Below are 16,915 nucleotides of genomic sequence, written 5' to 3' on the forward strand. Positions count from 1 at the left end.
GTTCTATACACAACGCTGTGATGCGTCATTCAATCCACTCCATCTCTTTTCATCCATTTTTGGTGTAGTCAACATCTTACAGGCAAATTAATTCCACATTTTTCGCATTGTATAGTCTTCACATGATTATTGCTGCATTGGCTTGCGCTTTCTGTTGTTGATGTCCTTGTTCATGTTTTTGTGGTTGTGAAAAAAAAATTCTGATGGCATCTGTACGCAGAAATGTCAGCATTTCCTCTATGAACAATTTGTACTTATATGTGTTGATTTGTATCTTTGAGTTAGAAGACTAGTTTTTTTCTTAAATTGGAATGTTTTAACTTAATTTACTCAACATTGACGTTGTCATGAACCTATTATTACTGAAAATACGATTTGTCAGCCATTTTGCATGCATCCATTGTCACCCAGGGGCCTTCATCTGTTTCTGCTTCCAACTGGCAGTACCCAGCACTCACACACTCCTTCACTGAATGGCTCTCTTTCCAGAGAGTGGCTACCTACACTGGAAATGAAAAGGAGTGCCTTGTTTCACCACTTGGTGACCAAAAGTCCAGAGTTGTCCCAGCGTCCTTTGTGCTCAGCCCAGTTTTGTTTTGGCTGAAATTGGCATGTGCCAAGGCTTTAAACATTATTGATATTTACAGAATGCTATGAGTCAAATGCTGTTTTAGATAGGCTACCTAAATATAGCCTGTATATTACTGCTTAATATAAAAAGAAACAAAGAAGAGGGGCTAAGTTAAAGTGCAAATTTAAAAAATATATATTTTGTTATTTATCTGATGCTTTTATCTAAAGTCACTTACAGTGACAGTACAGTTGACAATCCCCCCTGGAGCAATGTGGGTTTAAGGGCCCCATGACTGTGTGGATCTTATAGTTGCTCCACCGGGGCTTGAACCACCGACCTTACTGGTCCCAGTTATGTGCCTTAGCCACTAGACTCCAGGCAGCCCTCATGAGCATGAAAGACTGTCAGGAACTCTGGTCAAACAGCCAGTGGTAAATTAACATTACACTCATATTGGGATCTTTGAAATGTTGAGTTTCCAGGCACATAGATTTAGCCACATTGTGCATTCCGCCCACGTCCCTAAATTATTCAGCTCCACTGCCAGCCCTATTTAAAACTGCATTGATGTCATTTAAACAAGAACAGATCTCATACTTACAGTGTGTTTTCCTCGCAGTTTAACATTTTTTCCTTCATTATTTGTCACCACTGGCACGTTTCAATGGACAGCCCACACACCCAGGTCCATGTGTCTCTTTATGTCTATTTCACATGTACGTTCTAAGAGTGGAGGCTGGGTTTTTGTGATTGGTGTTCTGTAGGAATAACACTATGCTTTCAAGTCATTTATTATTTTTCTTATATATTGTTATAAAATGGTATTCCTAGAGTGCCGGAAGCAGAACAGTGTCCAAACAGATTTGTATCCACCAATCCCTGCTGTGTGACGTTAATGTTGAATTACCCTTCTACTACAGTTTGTGTCATGCTCAGATGCAGTTAGTGTATTCTAGAGAGCACACACAGGCTTGTGGGCATTCCTCTGCGCTCTCTTTCTGAACAATAATTGTGGGTTACACTAGTAGCGGCTTGCTTTGGGAGTACACTCCCCCTTTATTCTTTATTATACTTTGCTCTGTGTAGCATTGAGGAAGTGTGCAACACATGCTTAGCTGAATAATTAACAGGGATATATTGGTTGTGTAAATGGTAAATGGTTGGCATTTATATAGCGCCTTTATCCAAAACACTGTACAATTGATGCTTCTCATTCACCCATTCATACACACACTCACGGCGATAGGCTGCCATGCAAGGCACCGACCAGCTAGTCAGGAGCATTTGGGAGTTTGGTGTCTTGCTCAGGGACACTGCGACACAGCCCGGGCGGGGGATTGAATCGGCAACCCTCCAACTGCCAGACGACTGCTCTTACCACCTGAGCCAATGTTGCCCACTGGCACCATTGGTATCCTTGAAGCTGAACCATCCAGTTAAGACAGGAGTTGACCACATTGGTGATGCAAGGAGGCTGAAAAAGAGTGCAAACCTTGAGGAGCTTAAAATGGAATTAAAAACTACATTTTGTTGAGGTGCAAGCAAAGCACACTCTACATAACAATTTAGGTTGTAACTGGCACAACTTACTGTGCAGTGCTATGGTTATGATTTCATTATAACAGGCTTATTCCATCACCTGTCTGAGCAGAGATTGCATTCCTGGAACCCAAAGACGTGGTCTTGACTTAATAGAACTGCCACTCCATCTGCGGTGCATCCCCAGAGGGATGCTGGTTCAAACTCCTGGTTCACCTTCACTGGGTTTATATGGCCAGCCATTCCCCTTTCTGTAGAGAGTACTGCTAACGCAATCACACCTCACTACTGGGCATTGAGGCTGTTTTGTTTCCCAGAAGGATTGGTGTAATAAGTCTGGTGTTAATGTTGCTTGGATGTCAAATAGTGTGAGGAGTGCTGGAGGGGAGTACGTAAGAGAAGGAAATTGGAAGCTACATTCAGGCCATACTCGGGTCACAAGAGACCACTTTCACCTTGTGTAGTACGCTGTACGTGACAATATACCAGACGCGTGGAAGGATGACCTCCAGAAGAGATACACATTGTAGGTTTCGTTAATGGAAGAGATGAGTACTATGTTCCCATTAACATACTGTAAGAGGAAATATAATTATTTCCACACACGTTTTGAGCGAGGAAGCTATTGCAAGCAACTTTGCTAGATGCTCTATTCACGTACTGTACTGTACAACTGAACAAAAAGTAACAACATCTGATGCAGTTGCTATCTGTATACTGTATCAAGGGACTTTTTCCATTAGCTAGTGCTTTACATAGCTTAGTAAACTGTTCAATCTCTGGTAAGTATAAGCATATGCTCACAATAAGAAGGCTAAATTTGTTAAGATAGAGTTGCTAGATTCATATTAAAAAAACTTTCTTCATGAAGGCAATCAGCATAAACATTCTAAAGTGTAACTATCATGACTATACTTAATTGCATCATGACATGAATTGTGTAAACTACGGTCTTCACTTCCTTTGCTTGTCTTTGTGATGTTTTACTAAAAGACTTTCTTGGAGAAATCCCAAATACAAAACAGGCCTATTTTGAGCCCATGCTTGAGTAAATATAGTTTGAAACGTAAGGCCTTAATTCTTACTCAAAAGGCTCATCCAGCACTTTCTGGAGAAAATTATAGCTTTCCTGCTAAAGCTGAAAAACAGCTGAGCTTTTTTTTCTTTTTTCTTTTTTGCACACATGAGCTAAAATCCACCTGTACGTTCTTGCTGTCCTATTCTTACACATTGTATTGCACACCTTTTTAGACCACTGTTCGAAATGGCTTCATTAGTCGCTTAATAATCAGTTTATCAACAATCTGAACACTGGTGCCAATAGACTCCAGAGGCCTCATTCAGTCTTGTGACATCACCTGTCTCCTTTCAGCGACTGACAGTGTTGGTTCCTGTCAGACCCAAGGCCCTGGTTCTGGCTTACAGTCAGTCAATCCATCATACATACTCCATTTCATATATAAGCCCTCTCTAATCAGCAACCACTTCTACAACTTTGTACATCTCAAGCTCACCTTTCCTCACACCCTTAGTAATGGAATAAATTACCTCTTGTCAGAACAGCAGGAGCTGTTATAGATATAAAAAAAAAAACCATCTCAAGAATTTACTGTGAATCCCTGATCTTACACCTATGCTATGCCAAACATCCAGAACTGTATCACCTCTTAATTAACTTCAGATTACTTTTGCTCAGCCGAAAAAGAGTGTACAACTGCATGCCAGAATTTCGGCTAAGAATCAGGATCTGTTCACTTTCATAGATTGAACAGTACATACAGTATACTACACAATACACACAAGACTCGGCTGATAACTGCTGTGACAGCTCTGTTTGAAACCGTTCGAATGAAGCCTTGGCACAGACCTTCAATTGAAATGGAATCTGTCTTTAACCACTGGAGAAGCATCAAAGGACATGGGAATGCCCTTTGTGTTCGTATTGCCGTTTTAGGAACATTGATTGAAAAACTGAAAGGGGAGATGTACTCACGCTCTCTTCCTCAGTTCAATTGATTTGATCTCCCTCACCTTTACTTACCTTCGCGGGATCTGACATGTTTGCCTGGAGTTGATGTGGCCCCAGCCATCTGTAGGGGCTGCATGGTTTTATCTGCTGTACACACACATTAATGACGGGTTCAGGGTTACAGTTATGACTCAAAATTGATTATCACTTGGTGCGAGGTGAAGGAAAGTATTAACATGAAAGAACTTTGATGAGTGTGGAAAAAAAAATGACTGTCACAAGCTGGGGAAATTATAATTATGTTATCCTAAGGACAATCATGCTGTGGAAAGCATAATTAATGTTTACATAGAGATTGTTAAGCAGTGAAGTGCCACATATACTGATGAGATAGACATTGCTAGTCACTTAAAATTTCAGCCCAAAACAGATGATGGTACAAATAAAAATGAAGCAAATTTAGGGTCGTAAATTATTAAGTGTTTCTTAAGTGTTGATCAGAATGAATCAATTTTAACAATAGGGAAATAATTGTCAGAGAAACACTTAATTTAAAGAGCATTACAAACCGACCCTTCAAAGATTTTTCATGAAGATGTGGGAGAGGCTGTACTTAGTACTCAAAGTAAATTGTAAATGGTTGGAATTTATATAGCGAATTTATCCAAAACCGGTAATTGCCAATGGTTTTTTGTAATTAAAGTTCTCATAGATTGTATGTCCTTTTAATGATACTAGTAATTTGCACTAACTGTTATGTAATGTCTGTAAGCCACATGTAAAATGATGTTCATACTGAATTTTTGCTCCTGCATTTTTATTTATACATTTGTAAATAAATCAAGGAAGGAAGGTTTGTGTGTGTGTGTGTGTGTGTGTGTGAGAGAGAGAGAGAGAGAGAGAGAGAGAGAGAGAGAGAGTGTGTGTGTGTGACAATGCAAGAGAGGCTCCCCATCCTGTTGTTTTTCATGTTGATGCGTTTACATTTTCGCTTTGGGTATTATGCCTCGTCGTTAGTCCCTTATTCTCCTCCTGTAGATAGAGCCCGGGTTTACCATCCTGAGAGCCGACTGTCACGGTGACATCAAAGATCTTATGCATCACTGTTGTTTTATTCATGAGTTCTGCTCTTTATTGCTCCCTAAAAGTTAACAAACGACAACTCCATTTGAACACTTACTTCTGGCTATACAGCCATGATTCATTTCATGGTGTAAGTTTTCTTGTTACTGAGTTCATCTGGTTCTTTTTTAAAAGTCATGTTGATTTCTGCCTCCTGGTTTTGATACTAATGGCAAATTTTAAGTAAATAGCTGCATAAGAAATCCGCAATTCCAAACTGAAAGGCTGCATATCTCCAAAGGTAAATTGCAAATCTATTAAAGACACATTATAGCCATCAGTTCTCTGATTACTGACTACTTAGAATAAACACCTGCCAAAAAAACAAACAAGCAAACTAGTGATAGACCTTGATTGCAACTGATATGCATTCACAGCAAAAATGAAAGCCTTCAATTTTATTATTTTATCTCTTTCGTTTGAGCTGTTTCCCTTGCTCAGTGGAATACTCTGCGGAATAAGAGGCAACTAAATTATGAAAGAACGTAATCAGGGTAAATATTTCAGCCTTTTTCCCCAGTGCTTGCCTTGCAGTTAGTTAAGTTGATGTGTGCTACGGTCCTCTGTCACTTTAATAGCCCACTGTGAACAGCATCAGCACTTAAAATGGCTGCTTTTGACCTTCATCATTGTCAGCCTGCTGTCTTTCATTTCAATACTTGCATTATTGTTCTTGATAAATTGAATTAGACTCAGGCAGTCTCTCCTGAAAGGAACCTAACCACCTAATTGGAATGCTGATAATGAAAAAAAAAACAGTATAATATATACAGTATAAATGTATTTACAAGAGGTACATGCTGGCTGCTTATGTTTTTATGCAGTGCATGCAGTAACATCATACATAATCTTTTCTGATATCAGTCAAGAATGCGACTGACTCTTCTTATGGGTTTTTACAGGTGGAGTTGGTGTGCACAATATTTAGAATTTGTGCCTTATTTCTCGGTTAGAGCAGTTAAATTGCAATGATGCTTTTGTGGTGTTGCATCTTTGCCCACTAGTCTGGGAATGTCAGACAGGCCCGGCCCATTTGCTCATATTATGCAGATGAATGCACTTTTCTTTTTTCTTAGAGTGTTAGGCAGGCTGGATAAGGGCATCTGCTAAATGAATGTAATCTAATGTAATATATTCTCAATCAGAGTAAAGAGTGTGTGTTGTTAAAGTAATTGTGTGTGTAAGATGGTCGTTACACTCATTAGAAGCTATGGCTGTTGTTTAACATACTGTAGTGTAGTGAATTGGGCTGTGCTCCAACCTCTGTCTCTCCAATCTATTTTTCCATCTCAGAACAACAGTAGATGCCCTACAATGCCTCTGTGTGAGTGGGCGGCCAGTTTAGTAGACATGGTTTAAAGCAATGCTGCAGAACCACACAAATGTACTTCATACGTAGACAGTTAAATTAGGTTCCACAAACACAGGGAGAGAGTAATTCTAGTGGCTGTCCTCCGGAGAACAAAAAGATTCATTAGCATATACAGATCTGAAAAGGCCTTACTATTGGCCCTTTGATTTCAGAAACTGAGTCCCCCCAAAAAAAACTGTTGTGGAGCTTGCCAGGCTCTGTCGAGCTCTGCTAGTATCCTATGCCCTGCATACGTAGTATCACGCTATACGGCACAATCTCTGTGATTAAATTCATGCTCACTTCAAATCTCAGACGTTTCACCCAGTGCAAGGAAAACAATCTGCCACTACATATGTGCTGTGAGGAGAGCCATTTCCAAGACTTCTACATAAATACAGGCGTAGAGTACATAGTCTTAATCAACCTGAATAGCAACCATAAATATCAGCCAATTCTTCACAGTTTTTCTCTCTTATGTGGAAGAGTTTGTGAAATTGCTTTAGGCTACATGATTGTGCATTGTATATGATTTAAGCATGCACTATTAGCCACCCTGACACTTGTGGGTGAAGTAGGTGCAGGTGTGTAGTTGGTAGTTATTATAAACGGTTCCCAGTGCTTTTACGCCATAGAGAGAAAAATCCATAGAAATCCAGATAATTGCTATAATTTAACATATCATGATCTGTACGGCATTTGGTATAGTACATTTTTATGTATGGTAAAACAACTGTATTCACTTGAAATCAATACCCTTACCTCACCAGAGAACACATAAATGGTCTGTGGTTTTTGCAATGTACCTTGTTGCCTCAGGCTAAGTCTTATATAACTGCTGGCAGACAAATGCGGAATCACTAGTACAGTACCAGAGTTGTACCAATGGTTACTGAAGCATTATGCAATCAGTATAGTGTTCATATGTCTGCTCCATGTTTGGATACAGACCACTAACTCCCTCATTCTTATCATGATTCTGTAGGGTCTCCAATGGAGCTGACCGTCTGAAAATGTATGAATATCCTAGTGCCATTGAAATACTTCCTGAAGATGGAAATGATCTTGTTAACATACACAGGAGTATTTGTGTAGAACATGCTATATGGAAACCCGCAGAGTATGACAACATTTCCTGGTGTACTGATACAACAAGGTAATACAAGGTAATAAGTTGGGCCCATTTCACCCTTTAAGATGTTGCTCTAGGGAATTATGTAACCTAGTTTTGGAATTCTTATCTCAACAGTGTGTGAAGTCTCATTCCCCAAAGTGCTGTTTCATCCCTGGCAAGCAAAGGTTTGAACTTAGCCTATAATGAATAATGTAGCACTTAGAAAAGCAATTGTTGCAATCTGAAAGGCTATCACTAATGTCTTAATCCTATGTCACAGCATACATATTCATAGCACAGTTGATGGCTGATGTTGATGGTTTTACTTTTTACTGCGAAACAGAGAATGTGTCAGGACACATGCAGTGGTGCGTAATCAGGTACAGAACAGCTGAGGTCGGCCCCTGGAACCAACACGCAGCACAGGCCTACACTTCTAATTCTGAAAACAGATGCGCCAAGGGGCTGCCTTATCCGTGCCTTTTTCTCTATAGTCTTACCATTTACAAATTGGTATGTAGCAGCTGCTCTTCTCCAGAGCGTGCTACAAATTAGTACAGCATGAGGAGTGAACATGCAGCACTGGCAGGGTCAATAGATAAGGCTGGGTGTTTGTCACAGAGGTCACAGGGCTCATAGATTTTTTTACAGTTCTGTACATTTTCACGATTTTGTTTCTGCAATTTCTGCTGTTTTTAGTTTCTAGTCCACTATTGGTCAGAATGTTTTAGTGAATAATTATGAACCTATGTGTAGCCAACAATGTTAGCAACTGGGAGCTAGTGGGGTGAGCACGGCAGGGCCTGACGTGTGAAAAGTTTAAGCATTCTGGATGACTTGAAGGGGTTTCAAAAATGACGCAGGTTGACCGGCGGGTAAGGAGTTGCGGTAGTCTAGTCTGGAGATCCAGAGATGAGGAGTTGAGACTCTTTTGTGGGAAAGGTTCAGATCCTCCAAATGATGCACAGTACAAATCTCCATGAGTGGGTGATGGTAGCTATGTTGGCCTCATATAGTAGGATAGCTTGTTGTCAAGGATCACAGCAAGGCTCTTGGCACTCTTGGCAGGAGTCACCCAGCTGTCGAGAGTGATGGTGACAGATCTTGTAGTGGGCATGAGAAAGAGCAGCTCAGCCTTGTCTAGGCTGAGTTTGAGGTGGTGGAAGGACAGCCAATGGCAGATGTCAGTCAGGGATGCTGAGATGCATTCTTCAACTTGTGTGAAAGATGAAAAAAGTGTCTTCTGCCTTCCACTTGCCACTAGTCACAGCATTCCCTGAAACCAGCATCATTTCAGGTTTTTTTAGGGGCCCTTCATGATATATCACATCTCTCCTTTGACCACCAGCTGTGGCAACCAACCCTGTTCTACTATCCTGTAGCTCTTCAATCCAACCCTAACAAAGCACCTTATTCAATAGCTAAAGATCTGCCTTCCACTGCTAATTAGTCAAATTGGATGTGCAAAATTAGGGATAGAAAAGCCAGGACGGTACATCTCCAGGAACAGGATAGCCATTGTATTAAAGTATGCTCCAGATCCCAGACATTACGCCAAACATGCAAACCCCAGTACAATGCATGGTAAATGTGTGGCAGCGGACATACTACACTAGAGTAACAGTATAGTGACACCAGAAAGCTGGTAAAATGGGGACACTTACAATCATAAAACAGACCACCTGTTATTGAAGCCACAACTTCACTGTGTTTCGAGGAAAAGACTTACCTTGACTTTGTTGTGCACAGCAAGCAGAAAAACATATTTACACGGACAGCTGGCCACTCTAACCAGGGGGGACGATACGTTGACTACTTCCTTATGTTTACTGCCATCGCAGACATACAGAATTATTCATAGCCTTCTGTTACATGCAGAGAAAGTGAATTCATAAACAAAGACAAGGAACAAATAGTTTCAGGATATCGTCCTTTTGCAAACAAAAGTTTTGTGTAAAAACATCTGTAAAAAACATTTGTGTAATATCATCTCCCAATAGTAAACCACAATATTCTGCTTATTCATATTGTGCTTAATTAAACTCCCTGTTAAGAGAATATTAATATGTAATAAGATAAGTGTCAGTTTAATGAATAAAGTATGCACTTGAGTAAGTATACTGTGAGTTCCATAAGACAAAGATATATTTTGTTCTTGATTTAGCTCTATGCTCCACCATTTTCTATTTGCAATCAAGCAATTCCCATGCCATGTGGTTAAAGCATCAATTTTCTTAATTTTTGCACACTTCTAAGTTGTTAGTAGCAACAACTTCACCATTATGTCATTACCAAATCAACATGCCATTTCAACAGGAATTGTGAATGAGTAAAATGAACTATAACACAAGCTGAAGTTTTGCTCTGGATGGTCATAAAAGCCATTCACTGTGGCACAAATGAAATAATGCAATCAACCCAGTGCACAAATCTCCACAAGACAGAAATATTATTTTATGTTCAATAAAAAAATGAAGGTTACTAGTATGATACAGTTTGCAAGAAATTACTCTAACAGGTCACAGATGACTAAATGACCATGTATGACTTTAGATGCTAACCTATAGAGTGCCTAAATGATACAAAGCATTACAATAATACCTCGTCATAATAGCAGATCAAGTTTTTCAAATCTCATGTTTATGTTACCTTTTAAGATTGGTAGGCCCATATGCTGATACAATAAATGTATTAATTACAACAAAAAAAATTGCTTTACTGTATCTATTTTCACAAATTGAATGCTTGCCACTTTGGACAGGCAGTGAGACTGGCTACTGCTTGCGGCTATGTCTTATGGAATGTCATCTCCTACTTGAATCTAGGTAGGCTAGATCTTCTGTATCTTAATGTCTTCATTTTACTCTGTTGTCTAGGTTCCCAATGGTGGGTTAACAGACTCGCCGGCACTCAAACGGCATAGTCCATAATTATTCTGTGTTGTCAATTTTTTTCAATTTATTTTTTCAGAATGTTGTGAAATGCTTGAAATGATTTATCTTCTCTCTAATAACCATAATTACGATAATATAGCCTGATTTTAAACAGGGCTCTTTGGATATGCCTGCTAAATTGTTGTTTTTATAATTGTTTGATGAAAACTATAACACCTAAGGCTGAGCATATGACAAGTAGTTTGGCTACACAACAGTTCACAGACTACCAGATTAAGTATGAAAAATCAATGACAAAATCATTGTAGTGGTCGCCTGCACACCAGAACTCCATATGACTATTTTATTGGTATCAAACAAACAAAACAATATCAAACAAGGTTTGGATCTTTGTCAGGTCAAACTAAAGGTTTCTGTTTACTGCACATGCCTATGTAAATATATTAATGGTTTGTGTTAGATACTATTATATACTGGTTAATAGACTTTAACCTACACCAGTTTGTCTCCATATGGTGTCATATACCCAGGTTGACATCACATATCAGGTGACCTATTCCAGGTGACCTACTGGGCCTACTAGTGAATATGCGTGCACAGTATGGGTGGGGACATGGGTACTTTTATTTTGACTTGACAAAGATCCACCATGGATCAAAATGTTTGATGTTTTATACCAATAAAATATGTATGTGGAGTTCTGTTGTACAGGCACTGCTTCAACTATGTGGTATATTCCTGGCACCCCGGTGGATGTGTGTATCTCCACACAACTCCACGATTAATAGATTTACTCTCTACATTGGAGGTGTTTTTTCATTGCTTTTTGGGGATGAAAACTCTTTGCGGCTCCAGGCGGGTCAGCAAATCATTAAGGTGAATGTGATATAAAATGGCTGCCTCAGGCAGCTCCAGTTCTCAGACGAGAGAAAAATCAAACGGCTGTGTGCAATAAGCAGCCATTGCCAGGAATGGGATGAAGACACTGCTTAAAAGGTGCATGTTTGCGTTTTAGTCTGCCGGCATTCTCACTGATGAGTGTGTGAATCAATGCAATGATTTCTTCCTCTAAACCCAGCTGATTACATTAAAGACGCATCTTGCCAGCCTACAGACCAAGGTAAATCCGACTCAGACAAGACACCTAATCTGACCGGCAAGACTGCTTCCCACTCTGTGTGGGTTGAATACTTTGCTGGAAAATCACCTGTGGTTCGCATGGTTATTAATGAGATCTACCATGCGCTTGCAGATTGAATGTACTTCAGTGCACCCTTAAGCACAATAACTCACTACAGTGAGAAGCTCTTGGCCGGTGATTCAGAAGATGTAAGACGAGTTAGCAGCTGGGGACAGGAAAAAATCTTCCAGCAAATGTTGTTTCTTTATTAATAAATTCAAGCAAATTTCATTTTGCTTGGCCAGTGCCAGGATGATTGGAATCTCATAGATATACAAATAATCTAAATATAAATATGTAATAAAGGTGGCATCTGTTCCCAATGTGAATGTATATTTACTAATCTTATACAAATATAGGAGCTTGTTGGTGTTGGGAACAGTAGACTGTATCCCACAGATCCTTGCTGAATTAGTGGATCCTTACATACAAAATTTGCTATTGAAGAATGCATTGACTGGACTGACATTGATCACATTATAACCTATACATTGGTGAACTGATTATCTCAGTTTTTTAACCACAGCTAGTAATTGTAGCTGTACATCTGAAACATACAATTTGAAATAAGTATTTAAATGACTGTATTACCTGTACACTGTTTGACCTTTTGTTTCAGTAATTCATTTCCCAGATAACTTTTACGATATAAACAAACAAGGGGAAAAAAAATAAATGGTAACTATTCATATCTTGACCTGTGACCTCCATAGTCCGCTTCATCTGAGAGTCGATGTCCTTGTGCTTGCTGTTACAGCGATAAGGGCCACTGTGGTGTTGTGCCCTGAGACCTCCGTTAACGTGGTTCTGACTAACAGAAGGACAGCTCTCATCCACAGGGACAGGGACAGGGACAGGGTGCAGCATTTATTACTCCCGCACTATTCATACCAGTGGGGTGCAGCAAGACACTAACAACTTGACAGAGAAATAATGGTGGCGAAGAGCGCCTTTTCCTCACACAAGTTTCCTGTGGCTGCAAAGCTCTTTGAATTCTCAGTTTGAAAAGGTGCTTTTTTTTCTTTTTGCTAAATCACACCTATAAATTGTGGAGTTGGATAACGAGGTGGTATGTTGTCTTCTGGTTCTGTGCGGTTGTCACTGCTCGTTACGTCTGAGCAGAACCAGCTGTGGTTTTCACTCTGCATGAGGCCCTCACGTCCTATCAAACGTTGTGACCTGCCAGACAACACCAACAGGCAACGCAACATTGCAAAGCACAGCACGGCTCTCTTACTGGTGAACCCGGAAGTGAGAAATATAGATTATCATCACATTATCATTTACCTGCAAGTACTGCACATGGATTTTCATGACTTCATCCAGGAAAGCTATAGCTAGAATTGCTTTAAAAAATATGGGTTATTGCATTTATTGTGAAGACAAATTTCAACATGTCGCCATTTCAGCCATTATATGACATGGTAATGGATATTTGGTCATTTGCCAGATCTGTAAAGCTGAGGCTTACAAGATGCAATAAAAGAATCAATTTTATGGTAAATCAATATAATGCAGTTCATTTATACATGCATGTATTGAGTCATGTCAATTTACACATTTCCTGTTCAGATAGATCTGGTCCCTCAACACTAGTCTACTTTGGAATTTTGAAAAGAAAAAAAATATAGTATGAAACCACTTGAAATATATACCCAAAAATGTAATAAATTCCCAGCCTTTTGATGGTGAAATTGAATCCCTATATGAACTATCAATCTCAGAAAATCTTCTGTCCGCCTACTCAATATTCTCGACCACAGCAGCTGCAGACGGCAGAACAGGAGCTGTCTCATCGGGGCTGATGGACAGTGGTATTTATTAAAGTGAAAAAGGTAGGACTTGGGCCATGCATCCACAAGGCCATCAGCCTATCCACAGACCTGTAGTCTTAGTTATTGAACTAATAGCATTGCATGAAATTAGGGAACATGCTCACGTATGTGTCTATTGTTTGGAATCTTTAAAATGAAAATAATGTATAATAGTAATATGCATTATCATAATGCATGTATGCGCCATACAGCATTGCAGTTCTCAGAGTCTATGCATCTCAACCTCCCAGTATTCAAACTAAAGTCCTTGACTCATTCTGGAGCGAGAGATGATGTCTGATGGTGGAATGTTGCATACCGGTGTTGTGGTTAAGGTAGCTACATGACTGGGACCGCAAGGTCGTTGCTTTGATACCCGGGGTAGCCATGATAAAAGCTGTTCCTCCAGGGGGAATTGTGTCCTGCTTTGTCTAATCAAATGCCGCTTTGGATAAAAGCATCAACTAAATAACATGTAATAATGTAATAACAGGAAGTGTCTAACCATGTTCCTGGTGGTCTACTATTTGGTATTGTGGGTTTTTATTTTAACCCTAATTTGGCATACCTGACTCTACTAGTTGGCAGCTCAACAACATTTCTAGCTGTTGAATGAGGTGTGCACATGTTTGGGTTGAAATGAAGACCTACAGGGTGGTAGATCTCAAGGAACAGGGTTGGTTACCACTGGTCTAAAAGTATAATGTACTATATTCTGACAATGCAATAATTATCAAATTTTACAATAAATATTTGAATATAATCAAATCGCTGTTTTTCTGGAATATTTTCTGGAATATTTTTCTTGATTCAGCTCTTTACTGCACAGTTTTAGATATGTAATCAAGCTATTAACAAGCGTCGCTAAAGTTCTCAGCTTCTCGTGCAAATGAACATGAACATGAACTAATGTTACTTTATTTAGTTGTTAACAAATGTATTTGCGAATGAAAAACTCAAGTTCATGCTTAATTAATGTATTTAACCATCATTCATTCATACTCATTCACCAAATCATGAACCTTATTGTAAAGTGGGACAAATGGCGTCACAGGTGTTTCTGATTAGTCAGGCGTGTTCAATTGCTTCCTTAGTGCTGGTATTAGAGAGCTTATACTATCTAATATTGATTTGAGACAGTTGATTACCATTGGAATCTGTTATTGGTGTTTTGTCAACATGGGGACCAAGTCAAGGAAACCACTATGAGGCTTAACAAGATTCATCAGACAAGGCAATGTTTTCTAATCTTCAGTCGTCAAGTTTTGGTGATCACATGCCAACTGTAGCCTCATCTTCCTGTGCTTAACTGATAGGAGTGGAACCCGACGTGGTCTTCTGTAACTGTAGTGTACTGTACAGTAATCTGCTTCAAGCTTTGACGTGTTTTGCATTGAGAGACAACCTTCTGCACACAACTGTTGTAATAAAAAAATGTTATTTGAGCATTTTTGGCCTTCCCGTTAGCTTGAACAAGTCTGCCCATACTCCTGTAACCCCTCCCCCCCTCTCTCCCAATTACAATTTGTTCTCAGCCACAGAAATGCTGCTCACCGGATGAATCCCAGAGTTTCTGCATTTTGCCCATTGTAATGTTAAAAATGTTGTAATGTTGAACAAAAAGTAAACCTCTTCACCACAGATTTGCAGCCGAGTGGTTCGCAGCCGGTGGATTTACTGAGCAGGTGTACTTCATAAACTGGCTGGTCACGGTGTGTGTATGTGAAAAATGTTCAAATATATGTTGTTTATTTTGGCACTCAGTTCAGTGTATCCCTACTGGATTTTTTGTAGCCTACTCCATTGTTTGAGTTTAATAAACAATGGGCATTTTACTGTGTCGCAAGCATGTGCATATGAAACTGTACATGTAATTTTATCATTATGATGTATTATTCATATTTTTCTCACCTGAATAGGCCTACCTTGGGCAGGCAACAGCTAACAGAAATAATGCAAAACATTATTTCAGAACATTGTTATAATTTTTGATTAACTCTATAGCCTCAATTTCAACCGAGGCTATAAAATGAAAAATCTGAAATTATTTCATTCAAGTATTTTAAAAAAATATATTATTCACGTGCTCCCACACTAATGACGATAGAGCCGATGTAATTCAGAAAAATACAAATGCGCAGCTTTACAAATCCACTTTATAGGAACATTGACTATGACTTAATATTGATTATTTAATCCAGAATGAAATATTGATTTGTTACCTTTTTAAGATAGCTCGGCTGATTTGTGGAAACTGTAATTACGCTGGCTGTGTGGGCGACAACAGAGAAATTAATCATCCAGGACTCCAATGTCCATCCCGGGTCTTCGTGGCATCTCGGCTCAGTATTTCCCTCCTATCTGAGGTGCTGCAGTAACTCTGACTGTCAGTTGCGGGCAGCAGAAATTCCGATTTGCCTCACGCCTCCTCTCCATCTCTCGCTCTTTTCCCTACGAAGCAGCTACAGTACATCGATTGATGAAGCCAAGCTTGGAGTCGTTCCGGACACTACTTATTAGGATTTATTGGCATATGATGCTGCTTGTATGAATTGTGTTTCTGCCGACCTTGTTCTCCGCTTGCTGCTACTAAAGGTAAGACCATGCTTGTGTTTTAGATCGTGTTGTGAGACACCAGTGGCTCTTTGCTTGCGGTTGGCTCTAGAAATTATGCTAGTTATCCCGTGGTGACATAGCTACGGAACTATCATCCATTCGTCCGTTTATATAAAATATGCAGTTAATGTACTGAAAGTAATATAAGGTATCGTATCGCCTATTTTGGTTTTAACGATTGGGCAATTTTAGTAAATAATCTGATATGCTGTGTTAGACTATATAAAACATTTATTGTCGAACAATTAAAATGCTGCATCGATTCCTTTAATGCAATTTTAAACACCTGACGTGGAAAACAAATTACATTGGACATATTCTAACGAGAGAACTGCAAATAAAGATGCGCTCACAGGTGAAATTATTTCATTCAATGCGTTCAAACACTAACTTGCGCCATGTGACGCGGTGAAGTGTAGCCTATACAGCTCACGGTAGACGAGTCGATAGCCTAATTATTTCCTCAGATATGTTTGGTTTCTTCCCTGATTGCTTGCGAGCTGTCTTAAATATTGCACACACGTCAGAGTTAGTTTTATGATTGCACGTTATCTGATGAATCTATGTGGAGTACCAAATGATGACTGCATTCCAAAGGTGGTCATACGGTTTCTTGAGTCAGTGCTACAGTATGAAATCTTAGTGAACAGCTTAAACCCGTAGTGATTCGGTGTGGTCTGCATATAGTTGCTTCTGGAAAACAAAAGGCGGTTGAGTGAACTAAATCATAGGCTACAGTGCT

The 16,915-nt window shown here is 39.5% G+C and overlaps 1 protein-coding gene across 1 annotated transcript in view; it reads left to right on the top strand.

Moving 5' to 3' along the window:
- The first annotated feature begins 15,953 nt into the window (after nucleotides 1–15,953).
- The window catches only part of dlgap1b (discs, large (Drosophila) homolog-associated protein 1b), a 135,851-nt gene continuing 134,889 nt past the window's right edge, over nucleotides 15,954–16,915 (top strand). Inside the window, exon 1 of the mRNA XM_061239349.1 lies at nucleotides 15,954–16,152. The gene's annotated coding sequence lies outside the window, so the exon portion shown is untranslated. The remainder of the gene's footprint in view (nucleotides 16,153–16,915) is intronic.

The sequence above is a fragment of the Conger conger genome, chromosome 4 (genome assembly GCF_963514075.1).
Source record: "Conger conger chromosome 4, fConCon1.1, whole genome shotgun sequence".
NCBI classification, from domain to species: domain Eukaryota; kingdom Metazoa; phylum Chordata; class Actinopteri; order Anguilliformes; family Congridae; genus Conger; species Conger conger.